Source organism: Anguilla anguilla, chromosome 9, assembly GCF_013347855.1.
Source record: "Anguilla anguilla isolate fAngAng1 chromosome 9, fAngAng1.pri, whole genome shotgun sequence".
NCBI lineage: Eukaryota > Metazoa > Chordata > Actinopteri > Anguilliformes > Anguillidae > Anguilla > Anguilla anguilla.
This window is the reverse complement of record NC_049209.1, coordinates 37902186-37916471: the sequence shown is the minus strand read 5'-3', so window position 1 is coordinate 37916471 and position 14286 is coordinate 37902186.

The window sequence follows — 14286 nt, the reverse complement described above, 5'->3', positions numbered from 1 at the left end:
ATAGCTACGGGTGGGCCTGGCTGGGCCTAGGCCCACCCACTTCTTGCCTAGGCCCATCCTAGGATGCAACTCGCATCTCGTCTTTTAGCGCTAACAGCAAAAAAAAACAAAAAGACACGCGGACTTGTCACTGTCGTTACTTTGAGAGCGTAATTCCCTGCTGATACGATACCCCTCCCCCTACTTAGCCTAGTGAAAGCATTTTCATCTATTCAACATCTATTCAATCAAGCTCATCCAAATTCAGTGCGCGGATTCCACGAATACAGTACAAGGGAATGAAGCCGAAAGACTAAGTGAGAGGGATGAAAATGAATTGACTGTAAAATGACATCATTTTTTAAAACTTTTTTTATTTCGTTATTCATGAGCAGCGTTTTCACTGCTGTATTGGCATATCTTAGTGCTATTGTTGGGTTTATCTTGTTGCTATGATGGAATACGATTTTTTAGTGGTGAAAGAATATTTTTCTGAATGCCAAGATAGACAATATTGCCCTTTATGCCATGGGTGGGGGGTGTAGTTGTAGATGAGACTGCAGGGAGGGGGGCGCGTGTTAAATGAACGACCAGGGTGACTAACAAATAGGAAAGTACTTTTATATTTTGACTGAAATTTTCATTCATTTTCAGCAGCTGATTTATGAGACTTTCTCAAGCCAATATGTTTTGAGGATATCGATTAGTTTACGTTGCATGTTAGTCGTTTAACACGATTTTTAAGTCTAATAGTAATGACAAATCAGTATTACTGCAAATAAACCTGGCGAAAAAACATCCACACAAGTAGGCAAAACTAAATAGATAAACAATAGCAGTGTAACACAGCAGGCTGTTGCATAGCAGACCACTTTCGCGCTTGTAATGTACTGTAAATGCTATTGAGCTATTTATGGAATGAATTGTGTGGCCCACCCACTTTTATTCAGGCCCACCTGCAATTTCATTTCTGGCGACGCCACTGATGACGAGTACAGAGTTTTGCAGCACCACCATTGTCGCGCTGGTCATCCATTTACCAAGCACCCCCTCCCTGCAGTCTCATCTCTAACTACACCTCTGACACACTGGACAATAGTGTCGATCTGGGAAAACATAAAAACATTCTTTTACCACTAAAAATTCGGAATTAAAAAACAATATTAAAAAGTCAATATCTGTGACTACATATGGAATAAATATACAACCTTCCCATTGGTTTTACACATAGAGATGTGCCTTTCAAGACTATCTTGGACAATCTGTTTGAAATATACGCTCCTTTGAGATGCCTGGGTACCTTCCAAAATAGCTGTGCGTAATAACACACATGTTGTTTATGGTGTCGTCGCCCTTTGTCGTACAATCTGGCTTGATCGACAAAAAATCAATCCAATAGGTGACAGAATAAGCTTTCTAATGATGTACAATATATCTAATTTTACTTTTGGATTAGCATTTTAAAGCTCAGCGTAACCAAAAGTTTGCTCTCAGCATCGCCTCCTTACGCATTCATTGTGTGGTTGCAGTAAAAGACACTGCACCTGGCAAAATTTTATCAAGGACTTTCATAATTTCTTGGAAAATATTATTATTCTTGAGAACTTCAGAGCATGGCTAAGGCATATGTTTGCTGATAGTCCTAGCTGATATACTGTTTTCTGGACTGTCAGAAGAGGAGAACGGCAGCCTTGATTTTTTGTCCCTGTCTCTATCTACTGAACTCAGATTTCATTGTCCATATGTAAATGTTACTGGTCAAAATATTTTGGTTATATACGTATTATTTGAAATTGAGTGTCTTTAAATAGGTTAGTGTTATTTTATAATTAGGATATTTCAGACTGTAAAGTAAGCGTTTGTTATTAGCTAAATTGTTAGCTGAGTAGGGTTTCTGTTTCTAGCACCGGATGTGACCTGTGCTGGAGCATTGTATGGTTGAATATTGTCAACCCATTCCCATACAAGAAAATATTACATACTGTATAGTACAGAATAACATACGAGAGTTAATGATTACACATTTAGGTACTGTACCACATTGTGTGACAATGTTTTTACATTATTTTCAATCTGATATCAATGTTTAATCTTAAACCTTCATAAGGGCCTTTTATTCAATTTTGGAGAGATTTTGGACACGTTTCTGGACCCCTGGATATTTTAGACCACTGTACTGATGTAAAGCTTGTAATTCCCACTTACGATGCAAAAATGAGTTTCTTGAGTAAAACAGTTGATTTGTAGTGAAATACATGATAACGTTGTGATTTACAGCAATAAATAATATATTGAAATTTTGGATAGATTTGGAGACACTGGTGCACTGCTTACTTTGTGTATCATATATCTTTAGCAGTTTAGCACTCCTGTATATCCACCCTTAAATTTTACACACTTGTGGTCAAGGATATGTTTTTGATCCAGGACTTTGATCCAGGAATTGTTTAACCTGTTTTATATATGGGATCTCTCAGTATTTCATTACAAACTAAAAAAAAATAGCAAATTCATTTTAAATTTTTTTGCCTAGACAGCTGCATTTGTGGCACTTATTTCCTCCAAAATTACGAATATAAACTAATCTAAGTTAGTCTTGTAAATGATACAGATGTCTTGCCATTTTTCAAGTCTCTGTGATGCTCACATCTGGAGTTATAAAGCTATAAATAGGGTACCCCCTAAATGGGCAAATAATGGGCAGATTTGGCATTTGCACAAAGGGGTTAAGATTAAAGTGGCAGCCATTACAGTTTGTAAAAAAAATAAAATGGCCACCTTCATGCGACGTGTCACGCTGGCCAGTCAGAGAATTAACTATGGGCTGTGGAGAAAGCGTCATTTTGAAAAGGCAGTTTCTCTTCCAGTTCTTTTACAGTTCATTGGGAAGGAGCACTGAACTGCATAAGAACTGGCCCAGAAATAAAATTATTGATGAGTCTGCCATGTATATCGTATGAGTGTTGTGGAAATTAATCAAACTCGCTCCTGCGCGAATTATGTGCCAAAAGCTTATATTGTGGTAATCAATAGAAGCAGGCAATAGCATTTTCAGTTTCTCCAGCATAAAAAGAATTTCTAGGCTGAAAAGAATAGAAAAAAATATGTCCAAATATCACTATTCTGACTGTGTTGACTAGGTGCACTGATATCCAATTGGTTAAGAAACCGATGAGATTTGTAACAGGGTCAACCATAGTAGATTCACAGCTTCATCATGTGACGGGCCTTCGCAGTGGCTTCATTTTCTTCTCAGACTACATTTGTAAAACTGTGAGTACAGCTAAATAGCTCGCTAACTACTTTTTAGCAAACAGTTATGAATTTTGCAAGCTTAGCTAGCTAGCAACTGTTGCCTTGCTGTTTTTACCTTGTGTTTCATAATTAAAGTTTCAAATGCTTTGAAGTGAGTATTATTTCCCAAGACAGAACATCTCAAGTTACGTGTTGTCACACTATGTATTGTAAGGGAGAACAGCATCTATAACATGTCTAACTAGCTCTAAAGCTAATGTTATATAATGGTTATGAAGGCAATTTCAATATCTTGTACATAATAATTTTATGGGTTCATATCTGTGTATATATATAAGTATAAGTATTCTTATACACATATGAGTGTTCTTAGACTATAGCATATGATGGTCAAAAGTATTGTATCAATATAGCTAGGCTATTTAATTTTGGGAGTAGCCTACCCTACAGCAGGTTTTTTTGCTAAATTGGTTTCACCGCTTGTTACGACTCTCAGGCGTCTAGGGGTAGGAGGGAGTACGTAACATATTTATTGTTAATTAAAATGACAATAAAATGACTGGGTGGAAAGGTGTTGAGCGCGTTTAGTGTAAATGATCACAGACAAGATTGAAGATGCTATTAAAGGTGTTATATTGTAAAAGAGTGCAAGTGAGGTAATATTTACATTTTTACAAATATTCACACAAAATAAAGATACCACTAGGTCACAAGGCCAAGGGACACGGTTGTTGCCAAAGTAATTAAATAAACAAAACCAAACAGAGCTAGAACAAAAGATAAGCTGATTAACTAACTAAGTACAACAAAAGACTGTCAGGTTTCTGTTCCTGTTTTCTGTCTTCCTTTTTGGACCGCCAGATTGCGGTAGTTTTGTTCCTTTTCCCTGTTTAATTGTATTATTGGTTCCAATTATTCTATTATTGTTTTTCAGTTGTGTCTAGTTATCCCTTCCCTCTGTGGTCTGATTGTGCATTGTGCCTGTTTTTGTGCCGATTGTGCCCTCCTGTGTCTCGTTAGGGTCTTGTCTATTTAAGTTCTCTTCTTCCCTGACTTGGGTGCTGGTTCCTTGTGTTTTCGCTTGTGTTTCCGCGTGTGTCTCTCACCAAGTGTCTGCCTGTGTTCCTGCCTCTGTTTTGCCTGAGAGTTTGCCCATGTTTCCCCGTGCCTGTTTTTGTCCGCCTCTTTCTGCCCTGCCTGTTTGGCTTCTTGTGTTTTTGGATTTTCTGTTTTCTGTTTTTGGGATTTGCCCTGCGAGGCATTTTTTGGTTATCTGCATTTGTTCTAGAGTTTTTTTTGTAATTAAAGTCTGTGAATTTCCCTTTTGGAGTTCTTGGGTTTCTTTTTTTACTCTGCATTTGGGTCCATACCCTCGCCAATCCGTGCCAAAAGACTGCCTATCTAACTACTCTGACCAAAAATACACGGCTGGTAACCACCCCTTACTTAATGTGTCCTCCTGCGTGTAGCACCGGTGTATAGAGGCCTATGTCTTACCTGCCCCAGGACCTGAACCACACACAGACAACCACACATCCACACAAGCAGAGGAATGATCACACACACAGGTCTCTGGATCTCTACATGCACACACACACACACAGCGAAAATGGAGAGAGAGAATGAGAGAGACCTTGAGCGGCAGCAACCACACAGCTTTTATCTTCCAGAGGAGGGACTTGATTAGTGGAGGCGGGACCAGAATAATGATGATTGACAGCAGGGACAGCGAATGGAATGATGAATGGCCCTCCTGCAGTATTACAGAGGGAAAAACAACACAACAATGTGTAACGTAACACTATTATTCACACAGCTCTTCTGCCAACTAAACAGTTAATAAGCTAAATAGCTGTTTAACTATAAAAATATTTTAGTGACTTTAGCTACTCCAAGCTCATATCTCCCATATTGTGATGGCATTTCTAAATACAGGCTGTACTGAAAATGAATTTTTATTGCCAGATTGTATATTGCTGCAGATAGCCAGAGATGGATTGTCATGGATTTTATGTTCAACGGGGGCAAATAATTAAATCAGGTGACAGAGTAATTGAGCTCTTTATTTGATCAAATAGGAGAAACCGTTCAAGCACTCATCACAGAGCTCCAGAAAAGAATCTCAAACTTCTGTTTACACCTCTATCCTTTATATCTCTTTCCAACAGCCCTTAGACAGGCCTTGGTATGACAGTCGCACTCGCCGCACCATTTCTGTTTTTCTGAGAAACTTTGTTGCTTCCCTCAGAAACCTTGACCAAAACCCTAGTTCACTGGTGCTTTTGCAGGGTAGGTGTTCTTTCTTATCAGAACAGCTTGTCCTCTTTTGAGATACTCTTTTGATCATACACAGTATATGCAGTTTTCACATGCATAATAGAACTTTACATTTGACTATGTAGTGCCCTTGGAAGATGTTTGCCAATTTGATCTGATATTTGCAATGTATTTTAATTAATTCATTAATTTTTGGATTTGGGTAATGTTGTTCAGAGAGGCCAGTGTTTTTTTTCTGTGCCATTCGTGTGGGGCTGGCTGCAGTTTATCCTATGCACTTGGGTGATTTAGATAAAACCAGAACTACTTTAGAAAGTTCACAGAGAGTGAAGGTCTGGTTAAACTTTTGGTGAACTGTCTGGTGCCTATTGCTGTGCTGATTAGAAGATATGTTGTCCAATCACGCTGCATGATGGGGGGTTCGACAAGAGGTCAAGTGGGAACTAGTTAGGGGTTGCAGCAGAAGAGAGAACTGAATAGAGAAGCAGATGGTGCAGGGTGCAGGAGAGATCGTAAAACTGTTTAGTGAAATTGAGTTGAATGCAAGTTTTGGAATTGATTATCGGTTTTCGCCATCGTCATGGAATTAAGTCGCGGTACGGGATGGGAAGGTGCGGACGTTTTGGTGTAAATTCCAGTTTTTCTTATTTTCTTCTCGACTAAGTGTTTTCTCTACTGTTTCGGGTTAGCTAACCTGCAGCTAGCCACACGAAGAGGACAGCACGTGGCTGGACGAGTGTGTTTGTGTCGGACCTGCATTCGGATCGCCAGTGACTTGTTTTCCTGTGTGAGTGGGTAAACCTCAACATTATTCTTGTGTGGATTCATATGAGCTCCAACATGCGCGCCAACGTATAAAGACAAACTGTGCACGAACAGCCTAAAACCCCGGGTTATTTTCTTTAGTTTGTTATTTTGGTTTCGTGTTCATTTCTTTCATTTAATACTGTGACAGTTAAAGGGGCCATGCAGTGTGTATGGGCTGCCTAAGTTTGAATGGCGTCAAGTTGATGGCACTTTGGTGTTTTTTTTTTTTTTTTTAATAAATGCCACTATTGTAGTTAAAGATATATATTCTGGACTGTGTATAGTGTTATTGCATATTTTTCTCTTGAAATTGATTAAGCCCATTATAATTTGGTGTATTTTGGTATTGTGGTTTTACTCCTTATACATGGAGTCAAATGTTACGCACAAGTAGAGCACCATTTTAGGTTAATAAAATAACTGGTTCTTTGAGTGTGAGTGCTCAAAGTGGGGGCTTGTGAGTCAAAGTGTTTATGCATGGGAGTCATTGTTCACAAGCAGTATAGCTACATACTAACATCTTTAAAGCTACCTGAGGCCTCCCAGTCTCCCAGGTGAGATCCCTAGACATAGAGTAAACTGGTGCATCCCATCACAGCTCCTCCCATGCATTTTAGTGTATTAGTGGAAGTTTCATAGGTTTCAGTATTACCTATGTATATTATGTAAATGAGCATTGTGGTGGGAGGGCTACAACTATATTAAATTTCATTTGCTAGATTTCCGCCCACTTCTGGATTTTATTTAAATCTTACTTTACTAGATTCCAAACTATTAGCTGGGCTTCCCAGTTTCGTATCATCTGCAAATTTGGCTTATTTACTTTCTATATCCCTGTCAAAGTCATTGATACATATGAGGAAGAGCAGTGGTCCCAGCACCGATCCTTGTGGGACTCCACTTCCAACAGGTCCCTGCTCAGAAAATATCCATCCTACTGCTGTTGTGTTCTACCCTGCAGCCAGTTCCCGAATCCACTCTGAAATACATCCTCTACATTACATTTATTTAGCAGTCACTTTCATCCAAAGGGACGTACAAACGTGCATATCAAGGTCATTGGAACAATTACAAGACACAGGTTTGATAAGGTACAATACTCATACAGTTTCATACAGTTATTCATAGTCAAGAACAGTCCAGTTCACGCAGTGAACATTATTCTGACCTAACCTACGCTAAGTCAAACTAGGGAAAAGTACAAGCTACAACATTAGGACGATAATACAAAGTAAAATAAGTGTTGGAATAGAGGTACATGTAACATGAGTGGTATGAAAGGGGAATTTATGTGAAATGATTTGCAGAGTGGTGGCAGTTAAGGAATTCCTACTATTTTAATTTTACTAACAAGTCTCTCATATGGTACATTATGAAATTCCATTTGGAAATCTAAGTATATAATATAATAAGCCGTGCTATAATCAAAACACTTGGTAGCTTTTTCAAAGAATACCAGAAGATTTGTCAGTCATGACCTTCCCTTGCGAAAACCATGCTGGCTATTCCTTAGGATGTTGGTATTTTCAAAAAATACTTCCAATTTGTCTCTAATGATAGATTCCAGTATTTTACATGTGATGCAAGTTAAGCTGGCAGGCCTGTAGTTTCGTGGATCAGTACGGTCCCTTTCTTATGTATTGGTATTATATTACCTTGCTTCCAGTCCTAAGGACTGTCTAAAAATACCTGCCACTGATTTAAAGATGATCACACCTAACTCTTTGAGTATTACCCTTTGAGTATTAACTACGTTTGGGTATATGCTATCAGGGCCTGCTGCCTTATTTGTCTTTAATTTAAGTCATTCATCCAGTACTTCTTTATCCTCTATTTAAATATCTGATGAGACACAAGAGTACTGAAATGCCTTCCAGTAATCTGAGTCCTGTATCTATGTCAGACATATATCGAATCCAGATGGTACAAACTTATCTTCTGACTAGAAGAGTAGAGTGCAGATCTCCACCAGGCATGTTAGCTTTGCTGATGCAACAATAGAGGCTACACAATCAATGCAACCAGACAAACACAATACAAAGTTTTTACCACGTGCCACTGAAAATCCCAAAAACGACGATTCAGTGAAGTAACACTAAAGGTGGTGACATGTTAGCTAATTTCATTCATATCAGCCACGATGTGTTAGACAGAGCTAATGTTGATGTTATAGTCTGGCACTTTCGTGTCAAATCTGGACAGGAACAATCCGGTTAGGAGGAGTGAGGAGTTAGCACTCAATGTATTTCAGTGGACAATGATGGAAATTAATTCAAATAAAATACTTGTTGATCGATTTGCAAAATATTCAAGAATTCGGGTCCTTGGCCTGCTGGCAGCAGGCACAAGTATTAGGATGATCGGCCCAGTAGTATATGAAATTTGAGTGGGAGTTGTTATGCTGCTTATGTAATTCCAGCCATCTGCCATACTCAATCGCACAGAAGAAAAAAATAAATATTTTTGAAGCATTTGCATCAATTATGCTCCCTGTGTATGGAATGGGACGCGCTTTAATGGAAATTCAATCTCTGTAAAAAGTAACTGAAGTGGTGACAAATAAAAAGGCCATAAAGTTACAATCTATAAAAATGTCTGCCGTTCTGGCTTTGCAAAATCACATGGCATTCTAGATTTGCTGCTGGCCTCCCAGGGAGGTACCTGCGCAACAACTGGGAGAGAATGCTGCACTTAAATACCAGATAATTCAGAATAAACTGCAAAGACTGTTGCTGAAATACACGGTGAACCATCAGGATGGACATTCTTGGGTTGGATGGAGGGACTATTGGGGAACATCTACCTGTATGTCATTTTTGTTTATAATACTGTTTTTCTTGCTTGCTGTTATGACCGTCTTCACTTGTGTCAAGGTTACTTGTCTTTCCATCGGCCAAACAATGGCTCTTTGGAAGGTAGCCTATGGTCAGATGGGCTTTATGTTGTAGAGCAGTCCTTCCGGGGAGCAAGCACGCCAATGTGATGAGAACACAAGATTAGAACGTCAACACTGATAAATGTCCAGTGTTACTTCAACTCTAACAGAGTACATATGAGCCTACTTGGGACCATATGTACCCTGTAGGAGTTGATTTAACACTGAACATTTTACTGTATATTTAATAATGATACAATAATCAGCATTTGAGTTAAACCTCATTCTTTCTAAGGCTACACATTTATTTTCCAAAACATTGGACCAAATGAACTCTTCCCAAACAACGGCAGCACTTCATAATATCATTTTCAAAAACATTTTCTCGTTTATTTCGTTATTCATTGAGCAGCGTTTTCACTGCTGTATAGGCATATCTTAGGGCTACTGTCGGGTTTATCTTGTTGCTATGACAGAATACGATTTTTGAGTGGTGAAAGAATATCTTTATGAATGCCAAGATAGGCAATATTGTCCATTATGTCAAGGGCGGGGGGTGTTTTCTAGATGAGACTGCAGGGAGGGGGTGCGTGTTAAATGAACAACCAGAGCGACAATGGTGGCACTGCGAAACTCCATATTCGGCATAGTTGTCATGTATCGTCTACTAATGAAACTAAAACAACGCGTCTCTGTTTTTAACTTATACTTTGGTTGCAGTAGCACCGAATGTCTGAGTGTGGCGACCACTAGGGGCTTTGCACTAAGAGGTTAAGACTTATGCTGTAGTCAAAAGACTTATGCTGTAGTCTGCCAATGTCGAAATACATAATACGGTACTCTGTGGGCAGCACGCAGGTAGCAGGGATGCGAGTTGATATTTCGTTTTTTGTTTAGTTTTATTCAGTGTCGTATTTATTATTTGAAATATGTATTGTTATTCTATCTGTCTCTGAGGCACTCTGAAATGTGCATTCTCTGCTAAGCTGAGCAATGGATTGGAATATGTGTCTGACGTAGTGTTGCACAGTATACCGAAACTTCAGCACCTTTTCGGTTTGGTATTAGAATTTTCCGACGTTCGGTAGGCTACATTTAGGTCAAATGTAAAATCCAGGGAAATGTGTCTCCCGCATTACTTATTGAGAGGATGAAAGGTGTAATTTGTCAGAATCTTTGCTAGATAGCAGTAGCAACTAAGGTAGCCAAGTCAGGTGACGTGCGCTTGTGCATTAAACCTTGTTGATACAGCGCAAGCTTCGACACAGTACACTTCAGTAGCAATAGGTGTTCTAATTTGGAAATATTTTATTATAGGAAGATTGGAAATATTTTATTATAGGAAGATGCTGTATTGTTATTAAAATATGCTGTTTTTAGATCTATTTAAAAGTGAAAGACCTGTTTAAAGATTATTTAGTTTACAATTGTTTAATTTTTGAAATATACTTTATATATTTTTCTATTAGTGTTGTAACACTCTAGGCCTATGCTTATTAATATGTTGAACAGGCTTCAACTTACAGGTTGTTAATAAACCAGGTTGTTAATAAACCGTGAATTCAAAAATGAGGTCAACCCTTGTGGACATTTCGTTTCTGATCTATTAAAGTAATTTCAGTATCGTTAGGTACCGAGTATCGAATCAGTATCATTTAAGTTTCAAGTATCATTTCAGTATCGAGTATCGTGATACTTAACTTGGTATCGGCATCAAAGTCAAAATTTTGGTATTGTGACAACACTAGTCTCACACCTTTTTCAGTTGCAGCGCGGAAGCACTGCAGCTCTACATACACGCCGGGCCATCTAAGTGTTACGACATAGTAAAGGCCTTTACGGCAAGTGGCTAGGACACATCCATGGTGACGCAACTAAGTAATCCAACAGCGTCTCTTAGCACAAAATTGGCCGTAAGTCATCAATATTTTATACAATCATCATGATATCCAGTAGATATGTTGGGTGAAGGTATATGATCATGAGGACAAAACCATTTTAAAATCGCTCTATAGGGGGCGCAATAGTGCCAATGCTTGGACCCCTCCCAACGCCACTTGCGGCTTTAATTTTACCATTGCTTCTCTACTGAAATTGAACCTCCTTTGACCAGCCCCGCCCCCTTTTTCTTTCATCCTGACCGCTGTGAAGGCATACCCAGGCAATGCATTCGTCAGGCAGCCACCACCACACACTTGACCTTTGTGTAGTGCATGTGCAAAAGGGTGGGCATTGCTCAGTGCTCACACAGTGACAGCGTCATCATGGATAAACCTCCCAAATATCAGCCTGAGGAAGAATCACCATGGCCATCCTTAAGCAAATGCATGACACTGACTAGCTCCACTGACAAAACCTACGTTTTTACTTGTGAGCTATGCAAGCCGAGAGAAAATACACTCTCTACTGCAAAGACGTCAAACACAAATCTAAGAATACATATAAAGGTGAGTGTATTAACATTGACTTTGCTAGCCAATTTAGCAAAGTTTAGATAAGTTAGCCACATTGTAATGTTACATACAGGCAAGTGATTTAATTCAGTGAACGTTAACATTAGTCTGTAGTGTTAATTCGTCTGACAGCAATTATGTTCTATCAAAAACGAACATGTTGCTAACCAGCTAATGTCAGGTTTGCTGACATAAAGCAAACATTAGCTAATGTTAGCTGACCTAGTCATACTATTCTCATGTGTTTTGCTGCCCATACAATATGGCGCAATGCATGGGACTGGTCTTTCATGATAATCACCTACTATTAGATTACAATCACCTGTTTTTGCCGACCAAGGTGTCTGCAACCAATCCAATACTATGAATAGCTTAGCCAGAATCATTCAAATTAAGGTCTGGCTAGGCTGAGGTTGGCTTGCTGTTTTTTTGCCACCTAAGGTTAATATTGTAACAGCATACAATTTTATTTAAAGTTGATCTGGTCATATAGAGGGTAATTCTATGGACCATTATAAATGTCATGCTATTCTATATTAGAAGTTACCTGGCTAACTGAGTAATCCTGCTTGGTGCAATACCCCCACCTGGACTCTAGTTTCTGGAAGGCAGGTGTCTGACTGATGGACGTTGTATAGAAAACCAAAGCTGACATTCCTTGCACTTTCCCATGAATTGTGGGGTATTTTATTTTTTTGGTTTACGTATGACCTGTGAACAAGTGGGCACTTTTTGCAATAAACTCAATTGAGTGGCATTTTTTGCTGATATGTGACTTTTTTGTATTATATTTGGTTATAATTTCGTATCACATGTACATTGAACTACTTTTTCTAAGTAGCTTTAGTTAACCAAACTAGATTTTTCCCTAGGGTTTGCTGTAGTTCAACTTCTTCCAGTGTGAAGTAAATGGTAGCTTGCAAAGCAGCTTCCCCAACACTGCATGTTGTATGCCACACGCCTTTCAATCCTGCATGCTTGGCTTGATGTAAATCCACCTACATTATCAATGTGGTATGATAAATTACTATCAATTCTTCCTTACGAAAGGTTATCCAATGTATTGCAAGGAACCCTAGATGAGTTTGTAAAAGAATGGTCTCCCCTCAGTACGTACTTTGGTTATGAGTGTCCAGCAATAACCTGTATCGGAGTAGATTGATCCTAATTTGCTTACTAAGCATTTTGAATTTCTCCCCCCTGTGTTTTGTCCTGTTTTGTTTTGTGGTCTGATTGTTTTTCTGTTTTGTTTTGTACGTATGTGTTCATGCTGGGACCAGCAGTATAAGAAAGGTGTGTACTTAATTTGACCATATGTGTATGCTGCTCCTGATATGCTCTGTTTTGATGTTTAAAAAAAAAAAAAAAGAACATTAGGTCACTACACGTTTTACCATGGTATCGGCCCAGTATCTGATACTAGTATCATTGCATCTCCAGTAGACACATACCTCTAGTTGACCACTTGGACGAACTGCACCAGCACTCAACTGTTCAGCCTTTAAAAAAAAATAATGTCACTGCTTGAACAAGAGCGATGCTAATTGAGAAGATAGTGTTTACAGTCATACAATCACAATGAGGCACAAGAGATCCAACATGCTTCCATGAGCCAAAAAATCATTCTACAGTTAAGTGTTGGTATAGGGTGAAATTCTTTGATGCAATACCATTTTGCACCGATATCAGCCTAATATCTGATACTAGAATCTATGCATCTCTCAGACACATACCTCCCATTAACCACTTGGACCAGCTGCATCTGTACTTGGTGGTTGAGCATTAAAAAGAAAATAATGTCACTGATTGAACAGAAACAATGTAAACCGCAAAGATGTGTTTACAGCTGTACAACAGTATCACACTCATACATTATATCTCTGTACAATAATAATATTCCAACTTGATCACTGTGTACATAACTCTATTTGTATCTGTAGATGTCTGCTGAAATGTCAGCATATAGGCCCTAATTATATATTTTATAATCTTTTTTCTTTTTGTGTTATTTTTTGCCTTTGTACATCCTCTTCCAACCATTGCTCAATAGTGGCGTTGACAACAATGTAATTAACCCATTACATTACATTACAGGCATTTGGCAGACGGTTATCCAGAGCGACGTACAACAAAATGTATAACCATAACCAGGAACCCCACAAGGATTATAAAGTTTTTGTCTTATCTTATCACTACCTCCACTCCACTTCCTCAAGACTATGCCAAATTTCAACATTTTCTTTGCAGAGTCTAGATCTCTGACTCATAGGGGGATTTCCAGAGTAAAATTCTATCCTAGTCAGTCACTTTCAGAAATAACGGGTTGGATAAACCCACATGGACAGGACAAGAAACTTAAAGGGATAGTTCTGTTTTTGGACCCCTAGCCCTATTTCACTTATCAATGATGATGTTGATTGGTAGAGTCCATTCTCGGCACAATCCATGCTGTCCCTCATATACAGTGGTTGCTGGTTTCAGATGACGCGTTTGCAGATCTGCCGGCCAGAAGGAAATGGATGCTGGGTTCTCACAGTAGAGGGCAGCAGAGTGTAATATTTCCTCATAAGGACAGTTTCCACTATCATTTGTACTTGACGTCACACCGCGTTGCATTTTGGGGTGATTCGCAATCTTAAA